The sequence below is a fragment of the Canis lupus genome, chromosome 19 (genome assembly GCF_011100685.1).
Source record: "Canis lupus familiaris isolate Mischka breed German Shepherd chromosome 19, alternate assembly UU_Cfam_GSD_1.0, whole genome shotgun sequence".
In the NCBI taxonomy this organism is placed as follows: Eukaryota; Metazoa; Chordata; class Mammalia; order Carnivora; family Canidae; genus Canis; species Canis lupus.
The window spans coordinates 44997862-45017248 of NC_049240.1; the positions used below are offsets into that span (position 1 = coordinate 44997862).

The following is a 19387-nucleotide window of genomic DNA, read 5'->3' on the forward strand; positions in this document are numbered from 1 at the left end:
TCATGGCTTATATTCTAGTCATCATTTTGTTCTTGGTTTCTCTCTCCCTTTTGTGGACATTCTTTTATTCCTACAGCCAGAATGGTGCCTATACATATCTATGACTTCCTCCACTGACTTGTCTTTGCACAACGGGGGAACACTATCTTTCCTGATGAGTTCTAACGATGAACTGGCTGCAGTGTAACAACCCAGGGATACTGTGTCCTGCCCTGATATTGTGTCCAGATCATAGGATATAACTAATGGGGCACCTGGGTGGCTCAATTGGTTAAGCATCTGTTGGCTCAGGTCATGATTCCAGGGACCTGAGATCCAGCCCCACATGGAGCTCCACGTCTGGCACCTTGCTCAGTAAGTAGCCTGCTTCTCCCTTTCCCTCTGCCTGATGTTCCCCCTGTTTGTGCTCTCTTTCTGTCAAATAAATAAATATGTCAAAAAAGGATATACCTAATAAACAAGAGAACCCCATTCCATGTACATGGAGGGAAAAACAGAAAAGTGGAGCTGTTTAATACTGATGCATATATAGATCTGATCTCTATCTGTTCTCTACACCACCGTTTAGGTCAGGTAGCTACAAGAAGCTCAAGTCTCACAAACTAGAATCTAAGCCAACAATGTGCCCATAGCATTTTTCTGGCCCTATCTGAACCCAGGAAAACCTTCTATTGAGCCTTTAAAATGGAATGTCTGTCATCAATAAATTCTTTGTATTTTGAACCTCCTAACATTCCTTTCAGCATTTTTATTCTGCCTGCAACCTGGTTTTCACTCAAGGACACAGTTTCCCCTGAGCTTCTTCAGTTGATAGCTGTTTTCTATCCATATCCTTCTTCCCCCTTTACTATTTGAGTCTGGAGGTTTTGAAGCTCACTGCAATTTCTGGATAATTTTCCCATCTCCATCCCTTAAAAGTGTCCACCCTTTGATCCTCTGATGGCACCATTATCCTCATCACAACTCTGACTTGGTTCAGGAATATCCTTGAAATTTCTTATTCCTTCCTTACTCCTTCTCCAAAATAATTCCTGATTAATTCTTCATGATTTTAGCACATATGAAGATGATTTTTCCAATACTGTAGACAAGTCTGTTGGATTCTTGACCTTTTCTCCTCAAATGATCATGTTCTTCCCCATACCTCAACCAGCCACTCTCATGATTATAGTCCAAACTTGCCATTCCCAAAATATGTAATCTCTATACTTTCGATTTCCAGTATCCCATTCTATGAACACAATCTCTCACCCTTCCAGCTCATTAACCTTAGTAATTTACCCCACAAGCCTTCAACCCTTTAGATCGTTAATCCATTTTCAACTGTCTGCCCTTACCTCTCCTATGCCCTTTCTTCCTTTTATAACCAGTTTAAATCCTATGCCCAATCATTTATTTACTCCACTGAATACACCTTCAACTTCTGTATCCATTTGTGCTTCAACAGTGCTGCAACTCTGTACCTGTACCCACCCACACAGGTAAATATGGCTGGAAGAAAAAGGAACACCCCCAAAATCATGCTAAATAGTATAGGCTAGCAAAATATGCCACTCTAAATTATGCCACTCTGGCATAAGGATTATTTTGAGCTGAAGGCTATTAAGAAGAAACAGATACAAGGAAAGTTCCCTGCCTTGCCCCTGTTTGCTTAGAACAAGGAGATAAATTTGCAAAGATGTCTGCCTTCCCCGCTCTACTAGGAAGGACAAAATTTAATCACAGGAAACTTTAGGCTTTTATCAGCCTGGGAGAGACAGCACCAGAGGACTGCACATAACAAACTTTACTAACTAGCTCTTATCTTGCATTAGTTACCATATATTTACCTTCCCTCAGTACACTACCTCTGAGATTCAAGGTCTTTTTCCTTTTTGTTTATGGCTTCTCTAAAATTGCATTGTTCTGTTGCTAAAATGCTATATAAGCCCAAATTTTAACCAACTCTCAGTTACCCATCCCTGAGTTCCTCTCATATGTATATATGTTAATAAGCTTCTGTTTTCTCTTATTAATCAGTCTTTTGATACAGAGCCCCAGGCAAACATCTAGAAAGGTAGAAGGAAAATATTTTTTCTTCCTAATAGTCTAATTTTACAATTATGATCATAATCTCAGGAATCACAGTAATTATATTTCTTTGGTTTACTGTCACCTACTCTTATGCATCAGTGCCATTCAAAACATGGTCCTTAGCTTCTGGACAGTCTATGACATATTTACTACCAGCCTACAATATATGTAACAGAGTTAAAAGAAAACATTTGGGATATTTTATAGCAATTTTGTCATCAGCTAGACCCCAAGACCTGCCTTTACTGTCCACCTCCTTGTACTCATCTTTGTCCCACATCTTCCTTAAGCTGTTCTTTCTAGTTTATCTCTCAACTCAGACAGATGAAAAGCAAACCACCTCTAGCCCCTTGAGTGATGGCAACTGCTTTGACAGCCCTTCAGCCAGCCCAAGCCACTCAAACAAGTTTGAGCTTAATCTTTGACGGGTGCCTGCATAAAAAGGACCATGGAGTGACCTCTAGAATGACCGATGAGTTCCTTTACCTCATTATAGACATGTTTCCTTAAGGCACATGCATGACCTTATCTCTACCTCTACATACAAGGACAAGGCTTCCCTATCTAAATATTCTTCCAAACCTTAGATAAAAGGATTCATTTTCTCTGGGAGTCATGGCTTCAGAAGCTATTCCCTGTGATCTTATTTGCTGCAAATAAAATTTTCTTTGTGTGACAACTCAACCTAGAGCAGTTTCTGAATCACCAAGGAGTGAACCCACATTGGTTTGGTTACAATTTGACATAGTAATTTTATGTATTATGAATATTTTTAAATTGGATTTGTATTTTATGCTTATTTACACTTTGATTTTTTGAATAATTCTATTGTAATTTTCAAAAGTATTCCACCATGTTTTAGAAATAAAAACAAACAAAAAGAATCTAGTCCTTCACCACAGATAATTTGAGATATACTACCTTAGATTTCTAGTTGATACCCCTGTCTGAAACCTCTGTTGCTTTATTTCCTATACTTGCTCCTAGCTTCCTATTTTATAAAGCAATAGAAGCAATTAGAAGTAAATTTCCACCACCACCAGATCTACTCATCCATCTACCTGTGTCTGTATTCACATACTTTCCTCTTGTGTTATCATGCTTGAACTATGTACAACTCTTCCATTGTGCACAAGGACCCCTATCTTCCCATCTGCTTTCAGACATTGCTCCAGCAGGACTTCTAATTCTTGCCTGTATTATTAAATCATCGCCCTTCACAGGATTTTTCCTATCGATGTGTAGATGGACTGCTATTTATTCACCTTAAAAAATAAGTTTTCTATTCCATTTTTTTTCCCCAGCTCCCACTTTATTTCTCCCCTTTCTGCTCCTTCCCTATTATGGCAACAGTTCACAAATAATTATTTAAATTTATTGTCAACAGTTTCCCTCCTCTCATTCATTTCTTTTTTGATGTCATTCCCTTCAGGCTCTACATAATCTGGCCCCTAAAAATTTATGTTTCTGATCTCATTCTTTTCTCTCTCTCTTTACTCAGCTTTAGCCATACTGTTCTCCCATGCTGTTTCTCAAACATGCCAAGTTTCTTCTGGTTTTAGAACCAGAGATTTACTTCTCTGTTTTGAATGTTCTTGATAGCTGCATTGCTAGCTTCTTCTTTTCCTTCAGTTCTTAACTCAGAGATCACTTTGTCATTGAGGGCCCCACTTAAGCCTACTTTAAACACACCTTTAAGCACCCCATCCCCCATACAAAATTATTTTTCCTGTAACAATCATCACTTTCTTTCATATTACATAATTAATGTTTTTGTTGCTGCTGATGCTGTTATTGTTCTGTGGGTGTTACTATTATTATCATCATAACCATGATTATCATTATCTGCATCCTCTCCTTTCAGAATATAAAGTCCATAAGGCAAGAAATTGTTACTTGCTGTATTCATTGCCCATACAGAGCAGTTATTTGAGGGGAAAAACTATGAAGCAAAACAGGACTACAAGCAATCTATCTAAACATAATAAAGATGCTTTAACAAAGCATTATAGCCAACATTATCTATTGATGAACAAAACCAACTTCTATTAAAATCAGGAATTAAACAAGGATGCCTGTTATCACCACAAAAATACCAATGTTATTTAAAATAACAAAATGTTATCTCAGATGCCTGAGAATGTGCTAAATTTACAAGGTCTATACTTTACCTACAAATTAAAATAATCAGAAATGGAAATGAAAAGTAGAATATCTCAAACACAATGGCACCTCAACTGTAAGAAAGAATAGGTGAAAAACAAAGCAAGCCACAAATACATACACATACATAAATCCCACAGTTTCATTCAATAGCTTGAAATAATTCCTGAATCAATGGGGAAACAATCATGGGAAGAAAAAAATGTTTTATTGTCATAAAGTGAAATGTCTCACAAATTAACAAACATATTTAATGCAATTCCAAAAAAGATCAGCAAATGGATTTGATTGAAGACTATTTTTTTTTTTAAAGTTCAGAATGACAAATAGATAACTAGGAAATTATAAAGATCTTTTGAAATGTTTGCTGTGGAAGAACCTATAAAGCTAGATATTAAAACTTACAATGAGGCCTATACTCATACCTTTACAATGGAAGTATCACATTAAAGATAAAAGATATCTACCACCATTATTGTTATTTAATATTTTTTCTGGGATAAAAGCTAATGCAACTTAAAAAGAGAACAAAAAATAGGCATAACACCAGATATAAATCTATAAGGTATAATTATTTTCAGTTTTATTTTATTTCTAGACAACCCAAGAGAATCAACTAAAAACTTCTAAAAATAAGAAGATAATTCAATAAAGTAAGCAGGCCCAAAGTTAATCTACTAAAACTAGTATCCTTCCAACATACAAATAATAAACAGAAAATTTACTATACAATAACAGGAAAAAAAAAAGTTTTTTAAAAGGGGAAAAACTGATCCTGAAGTTTGCATCATTGCTTTCTTTCTCCTCTGGCCATTGAAGTTGCCCAAAGGGAAGAAGGCTAAGGGGAATAAGGTGGCCCTGGCCCCTGGTGTTGACAAAGAGTAGGAGGCCAAGAAGGTGGTCAATCCCTTGTTTGAGAAAAGGCCCAAGAATTTTGGCACTGGAGATGACATTCAGTCCAAAAGCAACCTCACATGCTTTGTCAAATGGCCCACTACATCAGTCTGCCTCAGCAAAAGGCTATTCTCTAGAAACATCTACAAGTGCCTCCCATGATTAACCAGTTCACTCAGGTTCTGGACTGCCAAAGAGCTACTCTACTGTTCAAGCTAGCCCACAAATACAGACCGGACACAAAGCAAGAGAAGAAACAGAGATGTTGGCCAAGGCTGAGAAAAAAGCTGATGGCAAAGGGCATGTCCTCACTTAGAGGGCACCTGTCTTTTGAACTGGGGTTAATATTGTTACCTCCTTAGTGGAAGACAGGAAGGTTCATCTGGTAGTGATTGCACATGATAATATGGATCCTATCGAGCTGGTTGTCTTCTTGCCTGCCCTGTATCTTAAAATGGGGGTTTCCTATTGCATTATCAATGAGAAAGCCAGTCTGGGGCACCTGGTCCACAGGAAGATTTGTACTACTGTCACCTTTACACTTTAACCTGGAAGACAAAAGAGGTCCGGCTAGCTGGTAGAAGCTATCAAGACCAACTGCAATGACAAATATGATGAGATTCATCATCACCAGGGAGGTAACATCCCAGGTCCAGAGTCAGTGGCTCACATTGCCCAGCTGGAAAGGGAAAATTTAAACAACTGGTCACCAAACAGGCTAAGTGTGTGCTATTGAATTTTCTGTACATAAATGTATTAAAAAGTCCTCTTTAAAAAAAAAAAATAAAGTTCATCTGGTTAAATAAATAAACTATAACAACAAAGAGATTCTATAAACATTTTGGGAAAAGATGACAGAATTATTATGCACTAGACCTAATAGTTTTTAATATTTATTTTAAAGCTATGGTGATTAAAGGAAATAGATACAGAATTTAATCATACAAAATGAGCCATTAATGTACTAGAAAAAGATGGGATAATTTAAAAAATAATAACATTGTCATCAAAAGGTTTTACTTTTATTTTGAAACCAACTAAAATGGCCATAATTTTTTTGATAGATTCAAGACACTTAAAAAAGAAATTTACAAGGAAAAAAAAAAAAAAGAATCACAATTAACACAGCCAAATGCCTTATGGAGATACATTTACAACTCATATAACAAATACTCATTTCTTTAACACAATAATAGAACAAATTAACAAAGAGCAACAGTATAAAAATGGGCAAGTGCCAGTGACTTAAACTTCTGAAAGGCTGCTTATCTTCTTTTATCATGAGAGAAATGCAAATTAAAATTATACTTAAATACTACTTACACTTAGCAGAATAGTAAAGATTAAACAATTGTTAACACAGAGATCCCACAGGAGTATAGGTAAACAAGCCCTCCAATGCAGTTTTTTGAAGTGTTAATTCTTCCAACCTCTACAGAGAACTATTTGGAAGTGTATATTACATTGAAAAAGTGAAGAAATTAAATCACACTATTCCCACTTCTAAGCAATTATCCATTTACAGTTGCATCACAAATAATAAAATGTCTAGGAACAAAATTAACCAAGGAGGTAAAAGGCTTGTCTTCTGCAAACTATAAAACATTGATGAAAAAATTAAAGATGACACAAACAAATGGAAAGATGTACCATGCCCATGGACTAGAAGAATTAATAGTGTTAAAATGTTCATGCTACCCAAAGAAATCTACAGATTCAATGCAATTCCTAATAGTATTTCTCACAGATCTACAACAAATAATCCTCAAATTTGTATGAAATCACAAAAGCCCTCAAAGAGCCAAAGCAATCTTGAGAAAGAACAAAATTGGAAGTATCATAATCACAGATTTCAAAAATACACTACAAAGCAATAGTAATCAAAACAGTATGGCACTGGCACAAAAACATAGACACATTGGTCAATAGAACAGGATGCAGAGCCCAGAAATAAACCCATGCTTATATGGTCAATTAATCTTCAATAAAGGAGGCAAGAATATCCAATAAGGAAAATATAGTTTGTTTGTTTTTTTCAATAAGTATTGTTGAGAAAACTGGGCAGCTACAGGCAAAAGAATTAAACTGTACCACTTTTTATATACACAAATACTCAAAATAGACTAAAAGATCTAAATGTGAAAATTGAAACCACAAAACTAAAAACAAAACAAAACAGGCAGTAACCTCCTGGACATTAGCCTTAGCAATATATTTACAGATTTGTCTCTTTAGGCAAGAGGAACAAAACCTATAATAAACTTTGGGACAATATCAAAATAAAAAGCTTTGGCGCAGCAAAGGAAACCATCAACAAAACAAAAAGACAACCTATTGAATGGGAGAATATATGTGCAAATGATATATCCAATAAAAATTTAATATCCAAAATATATAAAGTAGTTATATAAGCCAACTCCTACCACCACCAAAAAAAATAACAATAAACTGATTTAAAAATAGGCAGGGGTTCTTGGGTGGCTCAGTTGGTTTTGAGTCTGACTCTTGATTTTGGTTTGGGTCAGCATCATGGAATTGAGTCCTGCATTGGGCATCATGCTCAGCAGGGAGTCTGCTTGGGATTCTCTCCCTCTTCCTTTGCCCCTCCCCTTGCTCTCTCTCTCTCTTTCTCTCTCTCTCTCAAATGAATAAATAAATTAAAAAAAAAAATGGTCAGAAGACCTGAGTAAACATTTTCCCAAGACAACATACAGATGGACAACATAACAAAAATGCCCCGTATCACTAATCATCAGGGAAATGCAAATCAAAATTATAATGAGATATCACCTCACACCTGTCAGAAAGGCTAAAATCAAAAGGAGATGAAATAAGTGTGAGGATGTGGTGAAAAGGAAACCCTGTGCACTGTTGGTAGGAATGTACATCGGTGTACCACTATGGAAAATCGTATGGAGATTCCCCTCAAAATTAAAAAGAGAACTATCCTATAATTTAGCAATCACAGTACTGGGTATTTACCCAAAGAAAATGATATATGCACACCTATGTTTGTTGCAGCATTATTTACAAAAACCAAAATATGGAACTGACCTAAGTATCCATCAACAGGTGAAAAAAAATAAAGATGTGTATATGTGTGTGTGCATTATATATATACATATATATACACACATATATATACACAATGAAATATTAGACATAAAAATCAATGAAATCTTGCCATTTGTGACAATGTGAACAGACCTAGAGGATATTATGCTAAATGTAATATGTCAGACAGAGAAAGACAAGTATCATATAATTTGACTTATTTGTGGAATTAAAAAAAAACAACGAAATGAACATGCAAATTAAATAAAAACCAAATAGACTCTCATATACAGAGAAAAAAATAGTGGTTTCCAGAGTGGAGCTGGATTGAGAAAAGGGTATTAAGTATTTCTAGTTATAAGATAAATGAGTCACAGAGATGAAAAGTACAGCATGTGGAATATAGTCAATAATATGGTAATAGTGTTGTATGGTGGCAAATGATGACAACACTTACTGTGATAAGCACTGAGTGACGTATACAACTGTCCAATCACTATGTGGTACACTTGAAATTAATGTAACATTGTATGTCAACTGTACTTCAATGATTAAAAAACAAAACAGGACTAAAGACCTCCAAAGAATCAATCAATAATGATTCCATTTGGTTAACAAAAATCACTCCACATATTCTGTGAGACAAAAATGTACCTTGATGTAATTTTACACCAATAACATTTTTCAACAGCATGCATTTCTGATTTAAGTTACTTGTTTTTGCTATTACTGCTTTATGTTACATCAACTTTGAACCTGACTGAGAATGTCTACCCAGAGTAAAGTGATGCTTGCAGGTCCCTGGTGCCACAGGAAAAATGCTAAAAGCTGTTTAGATAGATAATTTATATTTCAAATAGTTCCTTCTGAAATCTCTTTCATCTTATTCCCAAATTAAACATATTTAATCATAGCAGCAGTTTTTATGGCTACCTGCAATATTTCTTTCCTCACAATACTGCATGTCTTTTGGTACATTGGTTTCATCTGTTTTAATTTTCCCTCCTGTACATAAACTCCGTTAAGTAAATATGCTAGTAAGTAGAGTCAAACAAAATTCAAAAGATGATGAGATCGGGCGATTATTAGATGAGTAACATGAGGCAATATTTTTAGCTATTCACTTCCTCTATTTCTTTTAATGTAAAATGAGGATAGTATCTACCTCATAATATTATTTTGAAGATTAAAAGGAGCAATCTTAAAGCAGATAGAACTCTGGTTCATAATAAATGCTCAATTTTACTTTTTTTTCTCTGTAAATGCTCACTCCAAAGCCATTCATAACTTATTTACTGCGTTAGCATCACGACAGGCGTATTATATGTTCTTTTCATCTGTGCATTGCACTTGTGATTAATGAATGGATACATGGATAATTTTACCAACCGCCAGTGGTTTCAACTACTGATGGTCTGTTCTTAAGACCGCAAATTCAGATACCTTCTCTAAAACCCAGTCCTATATTCCTAACTGCCTACTAGGTAATTACACCTAGTATCTCCGATATCTCAAGCTTAATGATTTATAATGGAATGCATAATGTCCTCCCAAACATACATAAAACCACACACACACACACACACACACACACACACACATACACACACACCACAGAGAGAAACAATCAAATCTCTTACTCTGTTACTTCCAATTTCGTGATTATACCACAATCCACTGAATCACTCAGACAAGAAACAAGGAAGTCACCCTCTTATCCCTTTCCCTGTCCACCAAACACAAACAGGTTATCTTCTCCTGCTGTTCCTACTGACTTAATACCCTCCCCCATCTACCTCAGTTGGAATGCAGCCACAGATTACAGCCAGGTCTCTCTACTTCAGGCTTTTACTATTATAAACCATTCTTTATGTCCTATAAAAATCATCTTTTAAAATGAAATCTCATTCTCTAACTTTCATTCAGAGTCTTTGAGGGATACCTGGGTGGCTCATTTGGTTAAACATCCAACTCTTGGTTTTAGCTCAGGTAGTGATCTCAGGGTCATGGGATCCAGACCCAGGTCTGGCACCTTGCTTGGCACAGAGTCTGCTTGAGATTGTTTTTCCCTCCCTCTCCCTTTTGCTCCTCCCCCCACCCCTGGTTTGTGCTCTCTCTCTCTCTCTCTCTCAGATAGATAGATAGATAGATAGATAGATAGATAGATAGATAGATATATTAATCCTAATTAATCCAGAATAGTTCTTTCAAGCTCACATTAAGTATGTGCTTCTCTTCGGAGCTTTATCTGTCCTATAGAGGATTCACTAGGCCTCGCTTTAATTCAAACTTGAAGAGGAAAATATATATATATTTCTAAATAAAGTACATAGTACATTGAAAACAGAATGAACGAAAGTACAGATTACTGTTTACCTTTAGTAAAATAAGAGTCATCATATTGAAAATCTACAATAAAAAATAGGCAAGAGTAGGAGAAAAATTATTATAAATCTATCATGGTCCAGGGTCTCTGGTACATGCATTAGTATTCATATTCTATATTATTGCATTTCATTTACCATTAGGTCTTTGCTCTATGGGTTATTAACATTCATGTAAACTATAGTTAAAGAAACCACACTTCGTAAATCCAAGGTATATATGGTGCCCCTGCAGCATCTCAAGAGTAGGATTAGAAATTTTAATATTAAAACATAAATGTTGTCACTAGCTATAATCAATATATTTTGATACTGCAAATTAAAGGAACTGAAGATTGGATTTCAAATACCCCTTAATGTAAAAAAGGTGAGAGAGAGAGAGAGAAAGAGAAAGACAGAGAGAGATTCTCTCTGAGGGGAGAAATTAGTAGAAAAAATATAACATACAAAGAATTACATAGTTTTAGTAGAAACCTCTTATTCCTCTTATTCATATGATTTTACTAAGTCCTTTACAAAATTAATTAAAATGTATACCGACTAGCACACAGTATAGAAACATTTGCTACATAGAAACACTGTAGAATTAAATTGCAATTTATTTATATAGTGCAGTTGTCTTTAGAATTTGTTTCTAAAATACAATGAATGAGCATCAAGAGTGCTCTAGGAATGATTTTGTATATAAGCCTCTGAAAGTGGGAGTTTTAGCTAGGACTCAAAGTATTGAAACGACAAACAAGGATATACTACTATAGGGAGAAATTAAAACAACGTTTATAATAACCATCTAAATACACACAGAGACACAGACAAGAGGTAGAATTAACAATAAACTGAATGTCCATTTGCTGTCAAATTCCCTCCCTTAACGCTATCTGGTCTAATGGATCTCCCTTATAAAACTGGCATGATGAGAGTAGATTAGTTTAGTTAAATTAGAAACGTATGCAGTTATTTTTGAGGAACATGATTTGATCACCAAGACTGAATAATACTCTAGACATTACTAGACTCCTTGGAATTCTCCCAGGTCAGATACAAGTATTGAGTGTCTGCATGTTGTTCAGCTGCAATATTTTAAAACATTTTCCCAGAATACTTCAGGGCTGTATTTCCCCCACTGTCAACTGATGTGTGTTCAGGGAATGCAAACTAATTACCCTAAGCAAAACATAATTAAGGAGGGAACTTTACTTCAAAAACATCACATAATACTTCCCACATACAAATAAAAATGATTTCTGGATTAGGTTTTACATGATTCATTACTACTGTGTACAACTTGTGCAGATAATGGGGAGTGGACTATATTAATTATTACTAATACAGTTAAGATCAAATGGAACTATAAAGCCTCCCAAAAAATTCACTTAGGTACTATTTTAAAATATAAAAGAACATACACTATGTATTTAATTTTCTACAAAGCTCTGTATGGTTAGATACTTTGTAATTTTATTATTATTTTTTTAATTTTTAAAAAGATTTTATTTATTTACTCATGAAAGAGAGAAAGAGGCAGAGACATAGGCAGAGGGAGGAGTAGGCTCCCTGCAAGGGGCCTGATGCAGACTGGATCCCAGGACTCTGGGATCAGGACCTGAGCCAAAGGAAGACACTCAACCACTGAGATGCCCAGGTGTCCCAGTACTTTGCAAATTTATGAGGTATCTGTGTGCAGGGGATATTGCTGAGTTTAAAAGAGGTTTAACTAGAAAGTAGAATAAAGCAGGTTTTAGGTAAGAATTTATATCCTTAAGGAACTTGACAAGTCTTGATTGTACTGATTTTGAATCCTCACTGTTCCCTTTCATTAACACTAATGTTTCAAAGCTTGCATATAAAGCTCAGATTCCCAAATTGCATAGTAATAATGAATTTTAACAAAGTAGAAATTAATCTATACAAAAGAAATACTTTTCCTAGCCTCAATTCTCTTATCTTTATTTTTTTTTAAGATTTTATTTATTTATTTGAGAGAGAGATGGTGAGAGAGCACAAACTAGAGCATGAGCAGGGGAGAGAGGGAGAAGCAGGCTCCCAGTGAGCAGCGAGCCTGACGTGAGGCTCTATCCCAGGACCCTGGGATCACTACCTGAGATGAAGGCAGATGCTTAATCGACTGCATCCCCCAAGATGCTCCAGTTCCCTCATCTTTAAAAGAGAGCTTCAGATGTGACTGGGTGGCTCAGTTGGTTAAGTGTTTGCCTTGTTTTAGGCCATAATCTCAGGGTTCTGAGATTGAGCCCTTGTCAGTCTCCCTGCTCAGAGGGGAGTCTGCTTCTCCCTCTCCCTTCACCCCTCCCCTCCCACTTGTGTGCTCTCTCTCTCAAATAAATAAATAAAATCTATTTTTTAAAAAAGCTTTAAAAGACAGCTTCATTTATTTAAAGGCAAGGACTTTCGATTTTATTTCCCTTTCCATTTTAATATCTAATGGCTTTCATTTATTCAAAGCAATTTAATAAGTTTTTACTGTGTGTCACATAATACATATAGCGGGAGACTGGATATAAAATGATAAGCAAAAACATACTTGATCTGATGGCAAATTAGTTAAGAAAAATGTACTTGTTTGCAGATATCCACCAAAGAATCATCTACATAATTTCTTAATGCTCTGAAACAGCTAATTAGGTAAAGGGAAGATATATAAGTTAAACCATAAACTTGCTTTGGTATTTCAGAGTAGCAGAACTTCTATCAAAGACAAATTAAAGAAGATATGTGTGGCACGATTATGGAAAAGTTCATATAAACTTCTGAATTAAAATAAAATGCAAACTGCACTTATATCTGCAATTCAATTCGAGGGATACTTTTTTCCTTCCAGCTGAAAGCAAAGAATATTGAATTATGAGATACTACAAAATGTCTAAATAATGATGCTAACAAAATTAGCACTTTTTCATTGTTTTTAAAAAATAATCTACTATGAATATTAAATTAGGCCAGTTTTAAAACCATGTGAAATGAGACTTATTGGATAACCCTGTCAATTTCTCTGTCATAGAACATCCTCTCTACTGTTACAATTTTAAATACTTTGTCAAATTCAGTTTTAAAGACTCAAGCAAAAGGTCTAAGGCACATCAGCCTAATAGACTTAGCATTAGGAAATTAGGTTATATGTTAGTTATAGAGGGGAGAAAAGTGCCCACATCTCTGTAGGTTCTCAGAACTGCTGCATATGTGTCATCGTTCCTGGAATACTGGCCAGAGAACATGGCACTTCCTGGACTTAGAAGAACCTACCAGCTTACCAGAATTTCTGATCCCTCGATAAGATTCAAAGTTGTGCATCTTGCAGGCAAGATGTAAGGGCTTCCAGGAACTGCCTGCCTTAATATTGAAAGATTTATTGAGGTTAAAAAAAAAGAAAAACGAAAAAGGAAAAGCTAAACATCTTGGTCCTTCAAGTTTTAAAAATATATGGCACACATAAAAATATTTGATTCAGCAACAACTAATAGGGAATGAGGTTGGGATTTGAACCCAAGTTTCAAGTTCTGAACCTAGGCTTTTAAGTACTGTACCTGGAAAATATCCAAAGGGATATTTTACTAGATAGATATTGTTATAATATGGCTTCATGTCTAACAGTTTTGTATTAAATGGATTTTTATAAATTTATGAGATGTAGTACCTAGAAATAACTCTCAAAGAAACACCAGTGTGTACACACACACACGCACGCACATATACACACACAGATATAATGCTTATATACAAGTACTGTTTGCATATTAATCTATACAAACAAAGAATGGAGCACTCTGGAGAGTGCTACCAATAAGTCCTGATAAATTGTGGCTCAACATAGATAGCATTAACATTCTGGAATATCATTTTGAACCTGATAACTGAAAACAAATGCCCAGGTCATTGAAACTAATCCTTCTTTTGGGATAGGTGATTTTAATGGTGTTCTCAAGTTTATTTGGTATTTTAAAATCTTCTGATTGGGGTACCTTGGAGTCTCAGTAATTAAGCAGCTGCCTTCAGTTCAGGTCATGATCCCGAGGTCCTGGGATCAAGCTCAACATCAGGCACCCTGCTCAGCGGGGAGTCTGCTTCTCCCTCTCCCCCTGCCCCTCTGCACCTCTCATGTGTTCTGTCTCTTTCTGCTCTCTCTTTCAAATAAATAAAATCTTTAAGACAATAAAATAAAATAAAATAAAATAAAATAAAATAAAATCTTCCGATAAAAAAATACTACGGTTATCAAGATTGTTCTCATGTTCTTTACTGATTAGTAGTAGTTTGTGTAGAGAAAATAAAGTTTTCTCGTGTCTCATAAAGTGTTTAGGCTTGCAGCTGGTCAGGAGGGCAGAAGATGAAAAGTCCACCATTAAAACTAAGTAGAATCCCTAGCTTCCAGATATTTAAAAAAAATAATAATGTAATTTGTGTTCCACACAATTGAAAAGATGGCTTTGATATTCACAGGGGAATATTTGTTGCTACTATAAGAAACAATGAATACAAGGAAATGAGAAATTTACATTTAACTCTAGTGCAAAAGAGTGGCTTGCCAGAAATCATCCAATTCTGAAACAAGGGCTTTTTAGAATTGAGGGGAATTTTTATTTGGTATATTCATCAAAACTCTGGTTTCAAGTGCAGAATCCCAATTTAAAACGGTGAAATGGGATGATGTGAAATAAAATAATGGAATATGTTTTGTCTCACTAACTGAAATTCCAGAGTCAGATCTAGGTTCTTGTATAACTAAATATTTAGAAGCTTGTACTGTATCATGGGGAAGAACCAAGGATCCACTCTCTGTCTCTGCTTTACTTTTCTGTTTTCCTCTGTATTGACTTCATTTCCAGATTTTACATCTTGGCTCCTGGCAGCTCCAGGCTTTTACCCTAACTTCCACATCCAAAGAAAAGAGAACTATCTTCCCCTAATGGTTCCAGCATCACATAGTTTAAAGGTATTATCACATTAGTCAGATTTGTCTAGCAGGCCTCACTCTGAACTATTATGAGATTAGCTTCATAAATATTTAAAGTGCCTTAACTTTTTTAAAAAGTTTATTTATTTTCATAATCTCTATGTCCAACATGGGTTCAAACTCACCACCTCGAGACCAATGGTTGCTTGCCTTTCCAAACGAGCCAGCCAGGCACCCCACAAAGTGCCGTAACTTCTTCATCTATAAAAAGACCTGTTTCTACCACCAAGGATTTGGGGAATGATTATTTAATCTAGTCAAACGTCTTGAAAGAATTCTTGGCACATAAAACCATGAGCTAACACTATTTTTTCCAAATACATTGGAAAAATGTATAATCATTGACCTAAATTGAATCATACCTTTGCCTAAACCATTGTAGCTAGGGTATTGGAATATTCTGATTCAATTAGGTTGAAATTACCCAAGTAAATTCTGGAGAAAATGAGATTAAGGCCATCTCCACCCAGATCTATATTCTGTGGAGGTATATTTTCACCAAAAAGAAAATTTGATAGCTATTTTCAGAAGAAAAGACAATAGACATTCAGTGAGCAATACAGATATATTTTGCCTATGTGAAATGATAAGGTTAAAAAGCACATATAAAATTTTATAAATGCCATTTAAAGTTTATCCAAATTTTAATTACTGGGCTGCATTCATTCTAAGAAAAACGATGATAAAAAGTTGTGTTTTTGTTTTTAGTTAGAAGAATGCATTCCTTTTTCCCCCCAGTGGCTGTGGATTTTTCAAATTTTCCTTTTATTTATCAACTAGAGTTAACTAGTAATATAATTCATTTTCTTGGTTAACATTAAATGTTAATTCAAGGGAATTAATTTCACTGCTAAAATCTGGTGATTTTACATTTGTATCTTTGAATGTTTAGCAGTAATTATAGCCAGTGTACTTTATCTTTTTTTTTCAGTGCACTTTATCTTAATACACATGTGATTTTATCTATCTTTGTATCTATTTTCTTTGTGTGTTTTTTTAAATCCACATGAGTGAAATCATCTTTGTTTTTCTCTAACTTATTTAGCTTAACATTATACTCTCCAGCTCTATCCATGTCATTTAAGTGGCAACATTTCAATCTTTTTTTTTTTATTGTGTGTGTGTAAATGTGTGTAAATGTGTGTGTGTGTGTGTGTGTGTGTATCACCTCTTCATCCATTCATTGGTCGAGGGACACTTGAGCTGTTTCCATAGTTTGGCTATTGTAGATAATACTGCTACAAATATTGGGATACTTGTATCCCTTTGAATTAGTATTTTTGTATTATTTGAGTAAATATCTAGTGGTGTAATTGCTGGGTCATTGTGTAGTTCTATTTTTAACTTTTTGAGGAACTTCTATACCTTTTTTCCACAACGGCTGCACCAATTTGCATTCCCACTGACAATGCAAGAGAGCCCCCCCCCCCCCCGCCTTTCTCTACATCCTCACTAGCACCTATTTCTTCTTGTTTCTGTTTTCTTAACATTTATGGACCCTGGAAAAGTTTGCCCATTCTATGCTAACTACAATAATAAAAATATGTCCAGGTACAAGGTTGAATTATATTGAAAATCTTACCAGGCATTTGAAGGGTCATGTTTTGACTAAACAATTACAATTATTGACAATACGATATTAACAGGATTCTCAGGGGAAAATTAAAAAAGAAAAATAAAGAAAATAAAATGCAAAATAGAAAAGTATATTCAAGGTGTTTCAAAGAGCATTATGAAATAGTATATGGATATATTTCTCAACTGATAGTCTACTGATGTAATAGTACAAATTAAAACTTAGTGTAAAACAGGTCTCCATTTCTGTCCATAAAATCCACTCTCCTGGACTTCTTAAGTTTGGGGAATGTGTTTTAGGTGTATGATGGCTACATAAATTTAATTAGACAAGATCGGGCGCGTTCAGGGTGGTATGGCCATAGACGATAAATTTAATTAAGCCCATAAAGTACATTTGAATCTCTCATATAACATCAACTCCTATTTATTCCCCTTCTCTTTTTTCTATTTCCTAAATACTACTATTTCCTAAAACTTACATTTCAAAATCCTACCATCTCAAGAGGTATTACCCTCTTTCATTGCATTTTATTATATTTACCTATTGATCAAAAATGGAAAAGTTCACCTCACAAATCCACAAACAAAGGCTGTTTGTATACAGCCCTGGGATCTCCGGATGAGTTTCAGCATTTGATATTAGATCTTTTGATTTCTCTTAATCTATTTTGTGATTATTCCTGGTTCACGATCTATTGGATTATTTCTGTTTTAGTGGTCATCTTATCTTTTCCACTACTGTGCTTACATTTATTCTGTATTGTAGGCCTTCAGGGTTATAGGAAATCACCAGTGATTCAAACTTGAGATACAAAGACTACAGTATTATGGTTAGGTAGGCTAGTCTCTACCACATGTCTGAGAAAGTGGCCCAAGTCATACTCTAGACAACTGACATTTTGTTTAACCACCAGTTATTATATTTTTTCTTTGTCTTATAGAGGTTTTTATGCTTTTGACCCTTGGGTAAATTGTCTGAGACTACTAGTTTTTCTTTGTGTCTGTAAGTTAGAAACATCCCTAGCCCATTTTATTTTTTCCAGTTTTCTGAAGATATAATTGACATATGACAATGTATTAGTAAAAGGTATACAATACATATTGCAACATGGTTACAACAATAAGTTCAGTTAACATCTATCACCTTACATAGTTAATCATTTTTCTTTTTTTTTTTTTTTCATTCTTCTTTCTTGTGATGAAAACTTCCAAGAGTTACTCACATACCAACTTTCAAACTTACAATCCAACATTGTTAACTATGGTCACCATGCTGTATATCACATCCTCCAAACTTATTTATCATATAATTAGGAGTTTGTACCTTTTGACCACATTTACCCATCTCCTCTACTCCACATCCTCTCTTTTTCAATAATCACTAATCTGTTCTTTGTTTCTAGGAGTTCAGATTTTTAGAGTCTACATATAAATGAAATCATACAGTATTTGTCTTGCTCTGTAAGACTAATTTTATTTAACATAACACCCTCAAGATCTACCTCTGTTGTTGCAAATGCTAGGATTTCCTTCTTTTTATGGCTGAATAATGTCTGTGTGTGTCGGTGTGCGATATTTATTTTTTATCCATTCATTTGTTGATGGACACTTAGGTTGTTTCTATGTCTTGACTACTGCAAATAATACTATAATGAACGTGGGTGTGCCAATATTTCTTTGAGATAGTAATGTCATTCCTTTCTGATATGTCCCCAGATATATTTCTGAATCATATACTAGTTCTGTTTTTTTTATTTTTTTGAGGAACTTTCATACTGTTTTAAATAGTGACTACAACCGCTGACATTCCTGTACACAGAGCATAAGGATTCCCTTTTCTCCACATCATTGCCAACACCTGTTATCACTGATCTTTTAAATTAGTCATTTTAACTGATATTAGGTTATATCTCATTGTGGTTTTGATTTGCACTTCCCTGATGATTAGTAATGTTGAGCACTTATTCATGTACTTGTTGACCATCTGTGTGTCTTCCGTGGAAAAAATTTCTATTCAAATCCTTTGCCCATTTTATAAAAATTAGATTGTGTTTTTAGTTATTGGATTGGATGAGTATTAACCTCTTATCAGATATATGATTTGCAAATATTTTCTTCTCTTCTATAGATTGCTTTTTTTGTTTTGTTGATGATGTTCTTTGCTGTGCAGATGCCTCTTTAGTTTGATATAGTAGTACCACTTATTTATTTTTGCTTATTTATTTGTTGCCTTTGCTTTGGTATCAAATAAAAAAAAAAATCATTGCCAAGACCT

General features: G+C 34.8%; 1 protein-coding gene across 1 annotated transcript in view; it reads right to left on the reverse strand.

Moving 5' to 3' along the window:
- The window catches only part of LRP1B (LDL receptor related protein 1B), a 1959891-nt gene that overhangs the window by 888828 nt on the left and 1051676 nt on the right, over window positions 1–19387 (reverse strand). The window lies entirely within an intron of this gene.